This window comes from Euleptes europaea, chromosome 5 (genome assembly GCF_029931775.1).
Source record: "Euleptes europaea isolate rEulEur1 chromosome 5, rEulEur1.hap1, whole genome shotgun sequence".
Taxonomy (NCBI): Eukaryota; Metazoa; Chordata; class Lepidosauria; order Squamata; family Sphaerodactylidae; genus Euleptes; species Euleptes europaea.
In genome coordinates, this window is record NC_079316.1 from 983,563 (window position 1) to 999,367 (window position 15,805).

The window sequence follows — 15,805 nt, forward strand, 5'->3', positions numbered from 1 at the left end:
CACAGAGTTGGAAGGGACCACCAGGGTCATCTAGTCCAACCCCCTGCACAATGCAGGAAATTCACAACTACCTCCCACACACACACACCCAGTGACCCCTACTCCATGCCCAGAAGATGGCCAAGATGCCCTCCTTCTCATCATCTGCTTAAGGTCATAGAATCAGCATTTCTGACAGATGGCCGTCTAACCTCTGCTTAAAAACCTCCAGGGGAGGAGCGCTCACCACCTCCCGAGGAAGCCTGTTCCACTGAGGAACCACTCTAATGGTTAGAAAATTCTTCCTAATGTCTACACAGAAACTCTTTGGATTTAATTTCAAGCCGTTGGTTCTGGTCCGACCTTCTGGGGCAACAGAATACAACTCGGCACCCTCCTCCATATGACGGCCCTTCAAGTACTTGAAGATGGTTATCATACCCCCTCTCAGTCTTCTCCTCTTCAGGCTAAACGTACCCAGCTCCTTCAACCTTTCCTCATAGGACTTGGTCTCCAGACCCCTCCCCATCTTTGTTGTCCTTCTCTGGACACGTTCCAGCTTGTCTACATCCTTCTTCAATTGCGGTGCCCAAAACTGAACCCATTAAGCATCTCAAAACCAGCATGGTGTCATGGTTAAGCATCTACAGAACTGGTCTGGAGAACCTGCTGGGTGATGTTGGGCCAGTCGCAGTTCTCTTCGAACTCTCTCAGCCCTTGCAGAGTCAGGAAATGGCAAACCACCCCCCAACGTCTCTCGCCTTGAAAACCCTATGGGGTTGGCAAAATCACCCATAGGGACAGGATACTTGTCTCCAGGACCTCTGGCAGCCCTAGATCCTTCTGCAGAGGCAACTCTCACATTTGCTCTCCATTACCTCAGTGTGCTTCCTGGGACAGAAGAACTCTTTGGGAGGGGTTAGAGGGAGGAACATCAGGGCCGGCTATAGCCCCCTCCCCAGCAAAAACAAACAAACTCGTTGCTGGCACTGCCTGAAGAAGCTTGTCGCTATTCACCTCTTCTTCGAGGAAACACGCTCAACGTGTTTTGGAGCAAGCGTTTGATCTCTTGCAGCGGCTGAATGCTGCTTGCTCACTGATTTATGATTTTTCATTCTTCCTTCCAGGGTATGTTTTGGGAAGCCCTCTTGGCTTCTAGGCCAATGCTCTGATCTGAAGGCGGGCTTGGATAGACGGACGGATCTGTGGCCTCCTGAGCCACTTTAGTCTTGGCCCCAGACAGGCTTTTGGCAACCAAAGATGGCAAACCAGCGTGCCCTCTCCCCCTCTCCCCCCCTCTCCCCCCCCCATCCTTGGCAGATCCCTGTTTCTCTCTTGCTCACCCTTCCACCTCCTGTGGAGGAGCCTCTTCAGGTCCTGGAATTTGTCTTCCTTTATTTATTTGAAACATTTTAAACCATGCAGCATAGAGCTCCCAAGGCGGTGAGCAATAAAAACATTAAAACAATAAGAAACAAATATAAATATATAAAATCAATTAAGACAGAACATAAACCTATGAACAGGAGGAAGAGTCTATGCGAATCAGTGAGGTAACAGAAGACCATGACAGACAAATCACCCCAAGGAAGGAATTCCATAATTTTGGGGCCACAACCGAGAAGGCCCTATCTCAGGTGGCCACCGATGGTGCTGCTGCAGTCGTCTTGCTGGTGGGCTTCCTAGAGGCACCTGGTTGGCCCCTGTGTGAACAGACTGCTGGACTTGATGGGCCTCCTGGGTCTGATCAAGCAGGGCCTTTCTTAGGTTCTTACGTCCCTCCCTTCAGCAGAAAATCCGGGCTGCCTTATAGCAGCGCAGACCCCGACCCTTTGCACCAATAAGGTCTCAGGTGCTGAAGACACACCAGCCCCAGTGCCAACCAAATCCCACCAGTGGGCAGCCAAATCTCGGAGCTTCGTCCCAGTGCCACCACAGAACCTTTGAGAAACCTCCAGAAGGGGGTTGCGGAGGACACCAAGTCTGTGATGAAACCGCTCTCAGCTGATTGGAGCAACCACTTTGCTTTCACCGCAACAGGAAAGGGCATGAATCACCCAGAATCAAAACCGGAGACTTCCGCGCACACAAATGGACATGCGTACGCAGGAGCTTAGAGAGAGCAAAGTAGAGACAGCAGAGAAACAGCCCCCAAGCGAGGGTTGGGGTCGATGCCCTTCTCCTCTGCCCCCCTCCCCCCCGTCCTGCAAGCCATTTCTCAGAATGTGGCTGGAAGCCTCCCGGCCCCTGCTGCTGGCTTCAAATAGCCCTGGAGTACATTCGGCAGCTCAAGAGTGGAGTGATCAGCCAGCTCCCATTAAACTCCAAGGGCTGCTCTACCTCTCCTCTAATGGCAGCTGGATCCGGCCCATCTTGTAAGCTTTGGAGCGTTGCCCGGGAGGCACTAACCCTCGATAAAAGCCCACAAAAGCTGATGAGAGTGCTGAACACCTTCCAGGGCACTCTTGCTCAGAGCCCCCAGGAGAAAGGGGAAGGTTCACCGAGACAGTTTGCCTCCCTTGCTGTGTGGGGGTGGGTGGGAGGGGGGACCGGAGTACTGTGTGTTATCTGAGAGTTGCGCCCTTTGCAAATGGCACAGGGGAGCATCTCTTGAACCCAGCCCTGCTTCCTGGCTGTTTGTGCCCGGCTAAGATGCCATGAAAACAATCGCTGTGAGCTGTAGCTCAGTGCCGGGCTTCTGCTGCTCCATATGCAGAGGGGCTGCAATTCCATCCCAGGCATTTTCATCCCCAAAGCTCTGGGGTAGCAGGAAAGCGCCCCATTCTCCCATGCTGCAGCCATGGTTGGCTACGCTGAACTAGATGGAGCGCCAGTCTGATTTGACCGGGACTGGTTCTTTGCCTGGCCGAGCCCCTGCTGGGGGGGGGGGGACCAAGAGATGCGGGCTCAGTGGGCTTCCCGTCTCCTCCCGTCCAGGTTGCTGCCAGCCAGGGGCAAGGCAGTTCCATATGCTTCTAAGGGAGCAAACTAGGGTTGCCAGTTTCCAGGTGGTGGCTGGAGATCTCCCAGAATCCCAACTGGTCTCCAGGTTACAGAGATCAGTTCCCCTGAAGAAAATGGCTGCTGTGGAGGGTGGACTCTATGGCGTTGTATCCCACTGAGATCCTTGCCTCCCCAAACCCCACTGTACCCAGGTTCCATCCCCCCAAATCTCCAGGTATTTTTCCTACCAAGATCTGCCAGCCCCCTCAGAGATCGTGCAGAGGGCATGCTGGGGTAGGCCCTGGAACCTCTAACCAAAGCAAGGAAGATAGGAGGTCTTCCCTGGGAAGTTATTGTCAGTCTGGCGAGGCAACCTCAGATGTTCCAGATCTCTTGGAATTGCAGCTGACCTCCAACCTCCAGGGATCAGTCCCCACTGGAGAAAATGGCTGCTTTGGAAGGTGGACTCTGTGGTGGTGGAGGAAGAAGAAGGAGGAGAAGGAGGAGTTGGTTTTTTATATGCAGATTTTCTCTACCTTTTAAGGAGAATCAATCCGACTTACAATCACCTTCCCTTCCCCACAACAGACACCCTGTGAGGTAGGTGGGGCTGAGAGAGTGTGACTAGTCCAAGGTCACCCAGCTGGCTTCATGTGTAGGAGCGGGGAAACTAGCCTGGTTCGCCAGATTAGTCTCTGCCACTCATGTGGAGGAGTGGGGACTCAAACCCTGTTCTCCAGATTAGAGTCCACCACTCCAAACCACTTCTCTTAACCACTACACCATGCTGGCTCCCCATTGAGGTCCCTGTCCTCCCCGAGCTCCATCCCCAAATCTCTAGGAATTTCCCATCAGAGTTGCCCATGACTCTGGCCGTGACCATTGTGTGGGTGGTGAATCCCTGAGGGCAGGAAAGGGAAACGCTTGCAGGAGACTCCTCTGAGCAGATGCCTCTGAAGCCACATTGCTATTGGACTGCTTTTCCTTGGTTGGCAGCTTCCTTCAATATACAAGAAGCAGCGTATTATAGTGTTTTGAGACCCAGGCAGCCATCCTCAGCAGTTCTACTCAGAAGTAAGTCTCGGGTTATTCACTGGGGCTGACTCCCAGGGAAAGTATCCTTAAGGACTGCAGCCCTCGGCCCTGAAACACGCTGGGTGCCTGTCGTCAATCATACTGTCTGAGCCTCGCCTACCTTGCAGGGTTGTTGTGAGGATAAAATGGGGGCGGGGGTCTCAGGCATACTGCCCAGAGCTCCTTGCAAGAAGGGCGGGATAAAGCCGTACTCCAGAGGCACCTGCTCCCGTGGTGCCAGAGAGGCGGAGACCTGGCACCGAGCAGAGAAGGTGGACTCTCTCTCTGCTCTGCTGGGTCTCGATGGGCGTCTCAGGCCGCCTCTGGTGGTGTGTAGCTGGCTCATCGGAGAGGCCCAGGCGGACAGCGCCCATTCTCTCCTGCTCTTATCGTGCCTGCTGTCCCTCAGAGGACTGTTCTTATGGCTCTCATGTGCATATCACAGATTACAATTTCCTGGCCCTTCAACAAAGGTGGCCTGTTTTTCACTCTTCCATGCAATTGTTTGGCGAGCATACTTGCTGGGTGTCCATCCATTCATCCCAGGTTTTTATTTCCTCCTGCTTTGAACATCCCAGATATTGTCATTATGAGATTAGCCATTATCGGGTCCACTTGGGGCACCTGGGCCTCTTCCCCCAGTCCCTAGACAAGCCCCCCCCACCTTTGTTGCCCAAGGGTTTGCTTGGAGGAGCTTGAAACCGTCTCCTGCATCTCCTTCCCCACCAAATTGTCAGCCAAACTATTATTTTCAAGCACCTTTTGTGCAAACCTTTGCATGATGTTTGGCACAGCTAAAACGAATTGCACTTCCTTGTTGTGCAGTCTTGCGGTATTAGAGGAAAGGTCCTCAGAAGGGTCTTTTCTAGACTCTAATACATTTTTTTCTTTCACATCCTAGGTTATAAAGTATTCCTCACTACGAAAAACTAAGCCTATAACTGTTGTTAAGGGCATCTTTCTTGTCTGCAGACTCTTTTCCACCGAGGCTTCAGGTTTAAGCTCGCTTACCAGGAAATAAATCTTATTGAATGCACTGGGATTTTCTCCTGAGTAAATCGATTGAACACACTGGGATTTTCTCCTGTGTAAATCTGTGTATTTTACAGGCATGTTTGCATGTGCTATAAATTCCAGGGTCCTGTTCGCGAAGCAAGCAGGGGGGCTCTTTTGCTTTCCTTCATTTACAGATAATCTCATTTTTTTCTACTTCCATTCAGGCCAATCCTATTTATCAGTCCAGACCTAAACAGATAACAGAGCAGCAGATGTTCTGTATCCCAAGACAAGCAAGCAGCCTGGCCCCATGGCTGGGTTTCGTAATGCTGGGATTGCCAGGGATTCTCTAAAAGAAATTTTGCAGCCCTGGCTCCTGCTGCTTTATGATTCCGCAGAGAAGGCTGCCGCGCATTGAGTCAAATCAGGCATCTGTCCGACTCAGGGTTCTCTCCGCGGGCTGGCAGTGACTCACCAGGGCCTTCTTGGGAAGGGTCTTTTCTAGCCCCCAGTGCAGAAGATCTCTTAACAGGAGAAGTCAAGGATTTGGCCTGAGATGGGTGCTCATAAGAACATAGGAAGAGCGCTGCTGGATCAGACCAGTGAGGGTCCATCTAGTTCAGCATCCTGTCTCACACAGCGGCCAGGAAGTTCATCTGGAGGGCCAACAAAGAGGACATAAAGGCCGAGGCCTTCCCCTTATGTTGCCTCCTGGCATTGGTACTCAGAGGTTAAAATCAGTACTATTTCTTTTGACCAGCTGCAGGTCTCCAGGGTCTCAGTCTGAGGCCTTTCCCATCACCTACTGCCTGGTCCTTTTTAACTGGAGATGCAGGGAATTGAACCTGGGACCTTTTGTATGCCCAGAGGCTCCACCATGGAACCAAAGCCCCTCCCCACACCTTCAGTCACCGGCTTCTGTCCCTTTCCCTTATAAACACTGTTTCAAGCCTGCAGTTGGTAGAAGGTTTTTATTTTGGAAGGACTTGCAAAAGAAATTAAGAAATTCTTGTTCCTCTTTCATTTCGACCACAGCAGCTCTTTGTCACCAAGGCAGGTAGATGTAAATATTATTATGGACCTAAATTGCAATTAATTGTTAGTTCTCCTGAAACACATGGCCCTCAAGTACTTTTTTCCACTAGTCCCCTCTAACCTCATGAACCTGGCACACCTGGGATCCTTTTCTGTTCCTAAACGCTTGGACTTCCCTTGATTGCCTTCAGCTGATGATTTTTCCTAAGTCAGTTAGGACTTTGACTGATCCTTTCACTGAACTTCTACGGCTCTTCAATGAAAGTGCATTAGCAGAAAATGCTAGATTATTTAACCAATTCACTGACTCCCTCTGTCGCTGCAGGTTGTCACAACCGTTTCCTAGGCATGAATTAGACAACAGCCCTGCCCAGCTCCCTGTTTAGAGGTAACACTTCATGATACCTGAAGGTGGAACATTCTCAGTTGACCTGATTCTTTTATTTCATCAGAAGGTTTTCATGTCCACCTTAACTTCCCTTCCCTTTTATCAAATGCATGACTTGGATTGCAGAGGGGAGCGGGGCGGCCACTGAAAAGGCCCTCTCTTTTGTGCCTACCAGATGAGCTTCTTTGGTTAGATGGCCATCTGTCAGCAATGGTGATTCTGTGACCTTAAGCAGATGATGAGAGGGAGGGCATCTTGGCCATCTTCTGGGCATGGAGTAGGGGTCACTGGGGGTGTGAGGGGGAGGTAGTCTGGAATTTCCTGCATTGTGCAGGGGGTTGGACTAGATGACCCTAGTGGTCCCTTCCAACTCTATGATTCTCTGATTGGTGGAACAGTCAGGAGGGCCTCTCCTGGTGATCTTAATTCCTGGGCAGGAACGTAGGGAAGAAGAGGATCCCTCAGATCCTTCCAGTGTGTTAACTTCTATACACTGAGCCATCAATTAAACTAGGGAAGAAGTCTTTGGCCTCTGCTGTGGGACACACACACAAAAATCAACATGACTGTATTCTGTCAAACAAAGAGACTTTGGACTAGTTTTAAAATGGAGTTTGAGTGGCCAGGCTCAAAACGGCAAATAGTGAAAGATGAATTCCCTGCTGACAGAGGGAAATTGAACATCAAAAGAGCCCTGCTGGATCCCATAAACTGTAGAGATATGGTATATCCAATCCTACTGAAGAACATCCTACTGAATTCAGTCAAATTTACACCCAAGTAAAATTGGGGAGGGGCTGTGGTTCAGTGGTAGAACATCTGCTTGGCATGCAGAAGGTCCCAGGTTCAGTCCCCGGCAATTCCAGTTAAAGGGACTAGGCAAGTAGGTGATGTGAAAGACCCTTGCCTGAGACCCTGGAGAGCCACTGCTGGTCTGAGTAGACAATACTGACTTTGATGGACCAAGTGTGGTCTGATTCAGTATAAGGCAGCTTCGTGTGTTCATGTATAAGAATGCACAGGATTGCTGCCTAAATATTGTTGAAAATAATAACGCTGAGACGGTAGTTATTAATCAAAGTAACAAACTTTATCTAGTCTATTGGGAAAAGGTAAAATGGGAAATTCCTGATAAAATAATAAACTCCTAAATTCTACATAGTCAGCTTACTAAAACATTAGGTTACATACCAACAAGCAATTAGGCACGGCCAGCAAGTGGCTATATGACTGATTTACAAATTAGCCATTTTACTAAAATCTCCACAGGAAACCAATTGAGCTCGTTAACCAACTCAAACAATGACGTAATTCAAATTGGCAAATCAGTTTCTCAAACACACCAAATAATACATAGGATTGGCTAAAAGCCAAATTACACTTGGAGGTCAGGTCTATGATGTTGCTAAACAAATACATTAACCCCGTAATGACTAAGTTTAGATCTTGACTATTACAACAAATATCTGGGGGGAAATCCTGTTTCCCACAGTGGCTAAACAGGCACCTCTGGAAATGCCCTAAGCCAGAATGAAGGCAATAGACATCCCCTGCCTCTAAACATGGAGGTTCCATTTGCCGCCTCTCCCCACAACATAGTTGCTTACATGAAGCTGAATCAGACCACTGGTCCATCCAAGTCTGTATTGTCTACTCAAATTAGCAGCAGCTCTCCAGTCTCATGCTGAGGTCTTTTATGTCACCTACTTACTACCTGGTCTTTTTAAATGGAGATGCCGGGAATTGAACCTGGGACCTTCGGGATGCCAAACTGGTGCTCTGCCACTAAGCCACGGCCCCTCCCCTCTGCTTTAAATCTGCCTCAACTACTGGCTATCGCTAGAACAGGAAGAGGAAGATCGAGCAGCTTTCTTTAACTGAAAGACAGAGAATATTTGTGTCTTAGGCTGAAAGCTCTTACAAACCGTGTGTTGCCTAAGAGGAGCAGAGCCCTGGCTTGCTTGGGAACGCTGCCAAAGAGATTGCTTCAATTGAAGCGGGTTTGGGGGGCACCAGAAGGCCGGCCGTAACACGAGCCTGCTGTGGCAGATCGTCCAGCATTGTGTTCAATGCTAAATCTAAATTGGGAGAGAAAACGGAAGCTTTGAGTCACAAGGCGATGTCATTTGACACTCCCGAGAGCCTCCAAAGGTGACCCGCACCAAAGGCGGGGGGGGGGGGCGCGTTTCTCTGGATCATTTCTTTGCACCAGGTAGATTTGCTGTTCAACACTGTTCAGGTTCATTGGTAGGGCTAGTTGTGTAGAAAAAAAAGACCACCAGGACATGGCAACTCTGTACCCTGAATCTGTGATGCTGGTTGAAGAGACCTGGCAACCCTCCTGGTTCTGCTCTGGCCTGCTGTGGGTGGTTGTGGAGGTGTACAAGAAGGTTTTTTACATGCCAATTTTCTCTACCTTTTCAAGGAGACTCAAATTGACTTACAATCTCCTTCCCCTCCTCTCTCCACAACAGACACCTTGGGAGGTAGGTGGGGCTGAAAGAGCTCTAAGAGAACTTTGACAAGCCCAAGGTCACCCAGGAGGCTTCATGGGGAGGAGTGGGGAATCAAACCCGGTTCTCCAGATTAGAGTCCACCACTCTTAACCACTACACCATGCTGGCTGTTTGAGAAAATAAATAGAATCATAGAGTTGGAAGGGACCACCAGGGTCATCTAGTCCAACCTCCTGCACAATGCAGGAAATTCACAACTACCTCCCCCTCCACACCCCCAGTGATCCCTACTCCATGCCCAGAAGATGCCCAAGATGCCCACCCTCTCATCATCTGCCTAAGGTCATAGAATCAACATTGCTGACAGATGGCCATCTAGCCTTTAAAACCTCCAGAGAAGGAGAGCTCACAACCTTTCAAGGAAGCCTGTTCCACTGAGGAACCACAGTAACTGCTAGAAAATTCTTCCTAATGTCTAGATGAAAACTCTTTTGATTTAATTTCAACCCGTTGGTTCTGGTCCGACCTTCTGGGGCAACAGAAAACAACTAGTTTTCCACCCTTTGCATTTTCATGCTTGGATTCTGCTTCTCTCTGGTCTTCTTCAGCCTCCCTTTCCAAACTTTGCTGACGCATGCACTATTCTGCCCCAGGGAGGCTCTCCCTGGGATCTCTGCACAGCCAGCCACGAGCCCCGCCCTCTGAGATGTCTGTTTGAGACGTCTCTCTAGTGCATCCCATCCCATTTCCTCCAAGGAACTCAGGGTGGCTTGCACTTTATTCTCACGACAACCCGGTAAGGTAGTTTAAGCTGAGTCAGTGTGACTTGCCCAAGGTCACCCAATGAGCTTCTATGGCAGAGTGGGGATTTGAATTCAGAGCTCCCATCCAATCTCATAGCATCGTGCCCTTGTTCTCGGTGTGTGTGTGTGTCAGAGTTAGGTGTCGCAAGGGAGATGGGTGGCATCACCTGAGAAAAAGAATACCTTCAAATGGCTGCAGGTGGGAGAGCTGAAGGACTGAGATCCACAGGCCAGGATATCCCGGGATATGAGCAGAGAGGGGGTGGGGGTGCCAGAAAACGGGAGACTTCGAAGGTACAGACCAGTAATGCAGGAAGACACTGTTGGGGGTTCAGAGCAGTGGGTAAGAGCAGTGGTTTGGAGCAGTGGAGTCTGATCTGGAGTACTGGGTTTGATTCCCCACTCCTCCACATGCAGCCAGCTGGGTGACCTTGGGCAAGTTACAGCTCTGTTAGAGCTCTCTCAGCCCCGCCTACATCACAAGGTGTCTGTTGTGGGGAAGGGAAGGTGGTTGTAAGCCGGTTTGAGTCTCCCTTAAGTGGGAGAGAACGTCGGCACAGAAAAACCAACTCTTCTTTTTCTCTCTTGACCACGGGACACCCTTTCTCCGTCTCCGGAGACGTCTAGGGATGTCGCAGCTGGGCCTACGCAAGGGGGCCGAGGCAAGGAGGCCAGAGATGGCTGGGTGGGGCCCAGGGGGCAACCCACACAGCTGTGCCTCCTCCCAGGTGCAGCTGAGAACCCTGAGAGGGCAGCACCTTGTCACTATTGAGGGGAGGGAGTCACCTGATTTGGAACCAGAGGCACTGTCTGCTGCAGCCTGTCGGGAAAGGGTAGGATAGAAATGAAATAAAAGAGATAAAAAGACAGGTGAAGCCAAGTTCCTAGTCCTGTACAAGGATGAGTTTGCAAAGGGGTCCTGGCCCAAAGCTGCTGATGTTCCGCTTTACCCTAGAGGAAGCCACAAGATACACCTATTTTGCAGGGAGTGTTTGCTGGAATAAAAGCCCTTTGGCCTGTCCCTCCTGGAACTTCTGCCTGATCCTGGGCATTTTGTAGGACAGGGATTGACACAAACACGAGGGTGGCGGTGCCTTCCCGCGAGTGTTCGTTGTGCCCGCAGCCTCTGGTAACTCTGAACATCTCTGCCCCTCTTCTGTAGATGTCAATCTGGTTTGGCTAAGCAGGCCACGGGAGACTCCGCCGCCACGGGGCCACCTCCATGATTCGCACTGGTGGTCCTGCACTGCTGTGTGTTGTGAACTGTAAGCAGGATCCTATTATGCAGTTTCTGTACTGCTTAATGTGTCCTGCTAATACTAGTGCTGTGCTTGGGTTGGTGGATTGTGCCGACTCAGGCTGTGTCGCCCGCCTTGTGTCCCCGTGAGAAAGGCGGACTATAAAGAATGTCCATAAAAACAAAATGGAAAAGAAAACCTCCCAACCGGGATGGGTGGGCCGGCCCTTCAGCCGCCCCCCGTCGTGCGTCCTGAGCTTGTGGGGCGAGGGCTGGCTGCAGAGGGGCCTCCCCCCCGCGGGCCAAGCGCTGAGATGAAGCCCCCCTCCCGAGAAGCCCGGAGGGCCAGGTCTCCCGCATCCTTTCCCTGCTCGGACCTTGGGCTTCCCGCTGCAACCCCGCCCGGCCCCAGGCGAGCCGCTCCGTGCCCTGGCGGCAGCGGGCAATCCAGGCCGGCCTCCCCCCCCCCCGGCCCTCCCGACCAGGCTTGGGCTGCTGGGGTCACTCCGGCGGCTGGAGTGGCGGCGCGGCGGGGCGGGGGGGGGAGTGCGCGCATGCGCCCTGGCCGCCCCCGTGCCGCTCCGCCGCCCGTACAACAGCGGCAGCCGAGGGGGCTGAGCGGCCAGTGCGACCCGCAGCACCGCCGGCGACGGACCCCTCCCCGCCCGCCCGCCCGGGGAAGCGCCGCCCGCTCCTTGCGCTGCCCGCCCGCCCGCTCGCTGACCACCGTGTCCTTTGCAGCCGCAGCTTCCCCGCGCAGCAGCAGGAGGAGGAGGAGAAGCCGGCGGCAGCGGCGCAGGCGAGAGGAGGAGGAGGAGGAGGCCGCCGTTGACCGCCCGCCGGACCCGCCGCGGCCCCTGGACGGCGCTCGGCCCCGCAGCCTCCCGCCGCCATGGAAGGTAAAGGTAGGTGGCGCCGGCGGGCCCGGCGAAGCTGCTGGCCGCGGCCCTCTGCGCTCCGGCCAGGGCAGCCTTGGGCGTCTCCCCGGGGAGGGCGGCGGGGCGCCTCAGGCCCCAGCTGGCCGGCCTCGGGAGGGAGGGAGGGAGGGAGGGAGGGTCCCCCTGGGCATCCCCGGGCTCGTCAGCGGGCTCGCCCTCGCCCGGCGCGGCCAGCGGAGCCCCCCTGGGGCCGGGGCGGGCGGAGCGGGCGCGCCGTCCGAGCGCGGGGCCATCTGCACCGTCATGCCGCCCCCGGGCCCGGCCCTCCGCCCGCCCGCGGAGCCTCCTCGGGCCGACGGGCATCCTGGTGGGCAGAGTCCGCGGCGCGGGGAGGACGGACGGGCCGGCCAGGTCCGCTGGCTGCCCGGTCGGGGGGGGGGGCTTCAGCTTGGCGGCTGGTGGGGTTGGCCCGCCAGAGTCGTGGGTGCGAAAGAGGTCCCCAAAGACCTCCTCGGGGGCCCCGGGGAGGAGGCCAGCGCAGCTTCGCGCCGGCTGGGCTCCGGAATAGAACTGACTGGCGAGGGGGGGTCCCCCCATTTGCTGCAGGGGCAGAGCCCGGGGTCGCCTCCCTTCAGGGGATGGGCAGACCTTGCCCTGGGCTGCAGAGGGGGGGCGGGGGCGGGCCAGCCCTGCAGAGCAGCACCAGGACACAAGGCTGAGCCACCCCGAGCAGGTCTGCTCCGAAGGGCCGTTTATGCCACGGAGCCGGCTTCCAGGACCGAGTGTCGGAGCGCAGCCCTCTTGGCGGCCGGGTGCCAGGCCTTTGCCCTCCTCGCTCCCCTGACCCACTGGCCTTCAGCAGTCCAGGGGGAGCTGTGCTGCTTCTGTTTCTTTAAGGAAACTCTGGGGGAGAGCGCCTTGGCCGCTGCCAGTGTGATGCTTGCATCCCCCAGCAAAAGGGGGACTATGTTATCACCTATTACAGTGGCAGGGAGTTTCATTGAAATAGGATCGATCCATTGGTCACGTTGGCGTTTGAAATGGGGACGCTCCAGCATCATGTAAGCAAGCATATCCGTTTTCCTCATGGTACTTGAGCAAAGTCTTTCTGAGTTGGGGAAATTGCTAGATTCAAGTCCAGCAGCACCTTAGAGGCCAACAGGATTGGGGGGGGGGGGTTCGAACTTTCCAGAGCCAAAGCTCCCACCTGACCAAGGGAGCTGTAACTCCTGAACATTTATACCCCCCCCCCAATCTTGCTGATTTCTAAGGAGCTACTGGACTCAAATCTAGCTACTCCCCAGGTAAGTGATCTCCCCATTGTTGTTCGTCAGGACTGTTGGACCCAGCGGACATTTTTGCTGCTAGAAGTCCAACTGTGTCTCTACAGCCATGAGGGCTAGCAACTTGAAAACAGCCAAACTCCATGGCAGAGATCCCAAGACTCTCCCAAGATACATGGACCAGGGCTCTGGGGCTGCTGCAGCTTCCGGGATACAAAATACCCATCTAGCTTTAAGTTGGATCTTAATGGATGCCCAGCCACTGTCCGCTTCAAAACTTCAGGGCCACCCATAATGTGACGGGGGCAATGATTTTACTATGCAAACACCAAAGGATTCCCCCCCCCCCGGATTTTTGCAGGCCCCTATGAATTAGAATCTGTCTCCCCACATGTAGTCTATAACCTGTCGTTGATGTTAATGCCTCAAAATCTCCAGACTGTGTCCTATAGCTGCTTTCTCCATCATTATGTGGGTGTTGAGTTTGAGACATCCAACTTATGGTAACCCATGAATTAATGATCTCCAAAACGTCCTACCATTAACAGCCTTGTTCAGGCCTTGCTGACTGAGGGCCAGGGCTTCCTTGATTGAGTCAGTCCATCTCGCCTTGGGTCTTCCTCTTTTCCCACTGCCTTCAACTTTTCCTAGCGTTATTGTCATTTGCAGTGACTCTTGTCTATTCTTGTCTCCAGCATTAACCTCATTTTATCCTTAGTTAAAACAAATAATTCTCATTTCAAATTATTAGTATAGGACGTTTCAGGGCACATTAATTCAGAGGGGTCCCCATGAGTCGTGAGTGGCTTGATGGCACTTAGCACAGGCCCATTATGTCATTGGCAGAAACACCTTCCAGCCTGCAGTGTCGGGGACAAAAGGCCTTGACCGTTTCAGGCCAAAGGCGGAGGGGTTTTGTGAGCTGGCAGCTGAGGGAGAAGAGCACCCCTCCCCCGGGTCTTCGCCATGATCTGGGGAGGGAGATTTCCCCTTGGGGAACCTCATCTTTAGCTCTTCGAGTGGTTCTTTGCATTACAGCGACCCTTGCTCTACAGAGTGTGGCTGCTGGAATGGCAATTTCTAGGGAGAGACTGGCTGGCCTGGGGAGGGGAAGAGGAAGCTTTTGACCCTTCGTTCCCCTGATATTTTCCTGCTGAACGTTGACTCTCTTAGACTCATTAACATTTTTTCACGTCCTTCCTTGGTAGAGTTTAGAATAGCAGACCCGACTCTCCCCATTTCATTCCTGTTGGGCTGTTGTTGTTGTTGTTGTTGTTGTTATTTCTATTACTACCACCACCATCTCTTTTTTCTTGAAGTGATTATTATCAGGAGCTATTTTCACTGATAATATAAATAATAATCTAACGAATAAAGCATAACAATTAGCTCCTTAGTAATAATTCACAAAACAGATGACTCCAGTAGCAACAAAACACTCTGAAATTTTCAGTGATCAATAAACACAAAAGAAAAGCTGTTCAGAGGGTTTTGCAACATGTGGCTCTGTCTTATCTGCATAAGCCTAAACTGGGAACAGCCTCCCAGAGGCCCCTGTGGTTCCCCGGACCCAAACATGCTCGTTTTGACAAAGCAGCCAGAGAATCATAGAGTTGGAAGGGACCACCAGGGTCATCTAGTCCAACCCCCTGCATAATGCAGGAAACCCGCAACCACACGCCCAATGACCCCCTTCTCCATGCCCAGAAGATGGCCAAGGTGCCCTCCCTCTCATCATCTGCCTAAGGTCACAGAATCAGCATTGCTGACAGGTGCCCATCCAGCCTCTGCTTAAAAACCTTCCTCCAAGAAAGGAACACTTACCACCTCTTGAGGAAGCCTGTTCCACTGAGGAACCACTCTGTGTGTGTGTGTGTGTGTGTGTGTGTGTGTGTGTGTAAAGTGCCTTCAAGTCGCAGCTGACTTATGGCAACCCCTTTTGGGGTTTTCATGGCAAAAGACTAACAGAGGTGGTTTGCCGGTGCCTTCCTCTGCACAGCAACCCTTGTATTTCTTGGTGGTCTCCCATCCAAATAATAACCAGGGCTGACCCTGTCTAGCTTCTGAGATCTGATGAGATCAGGGTAACCTGGGCCATCCAGGTCAGGGCGAGGAACCACTCTAACTGTTAGAAAATTCTTCCTAATGTCTAGACGGAAACTCTTTTGATTTAATTTCAACCCTGCACCTCCGTCTGCCACTTCACAGCCAGGACGACTTTTGCTCCCACTAGATAACTGACAAATATCTTTTGACAATAGCCCTGGCAGGCAGGTGGGCATTTTTGAAATCATGTAACAGAAGCACCGCTGGATCCTTTGGAACCAGACTGATCCTCAGCGGCACTGATTCTCATTGAAACGAGATGCCAGAAGTCTTGCGCGTTGTTTTCTCCACTCTGCCAGACCAAAAGGTCATCCAGTTCCCAAAAGATGTGCTGGGATAATTCTAAGAATTTATCTGCATGCTGATTGAGATGGGGGCCCTGAATCCTGAAGAATGCCCACCCCCCAGTATCCCTCAGAGGAAAAAAACAGGGCCAGTGGTCGATCAGGTCTGTCTCTGATTGCTTATTTATTAGAACATTTCTACCCCCACCTTTCCTCATGGTTCAAGGTGGCTGAACTGGGGGTGGCTGGAGTCCCTACAACTCTTTGCTGCTCCTCATCCAACTCTTGAGCTGGCGAGAAATTTGGGTGCGGCTTTGCAGCAGCCTCAGACTGGTTAACTTGA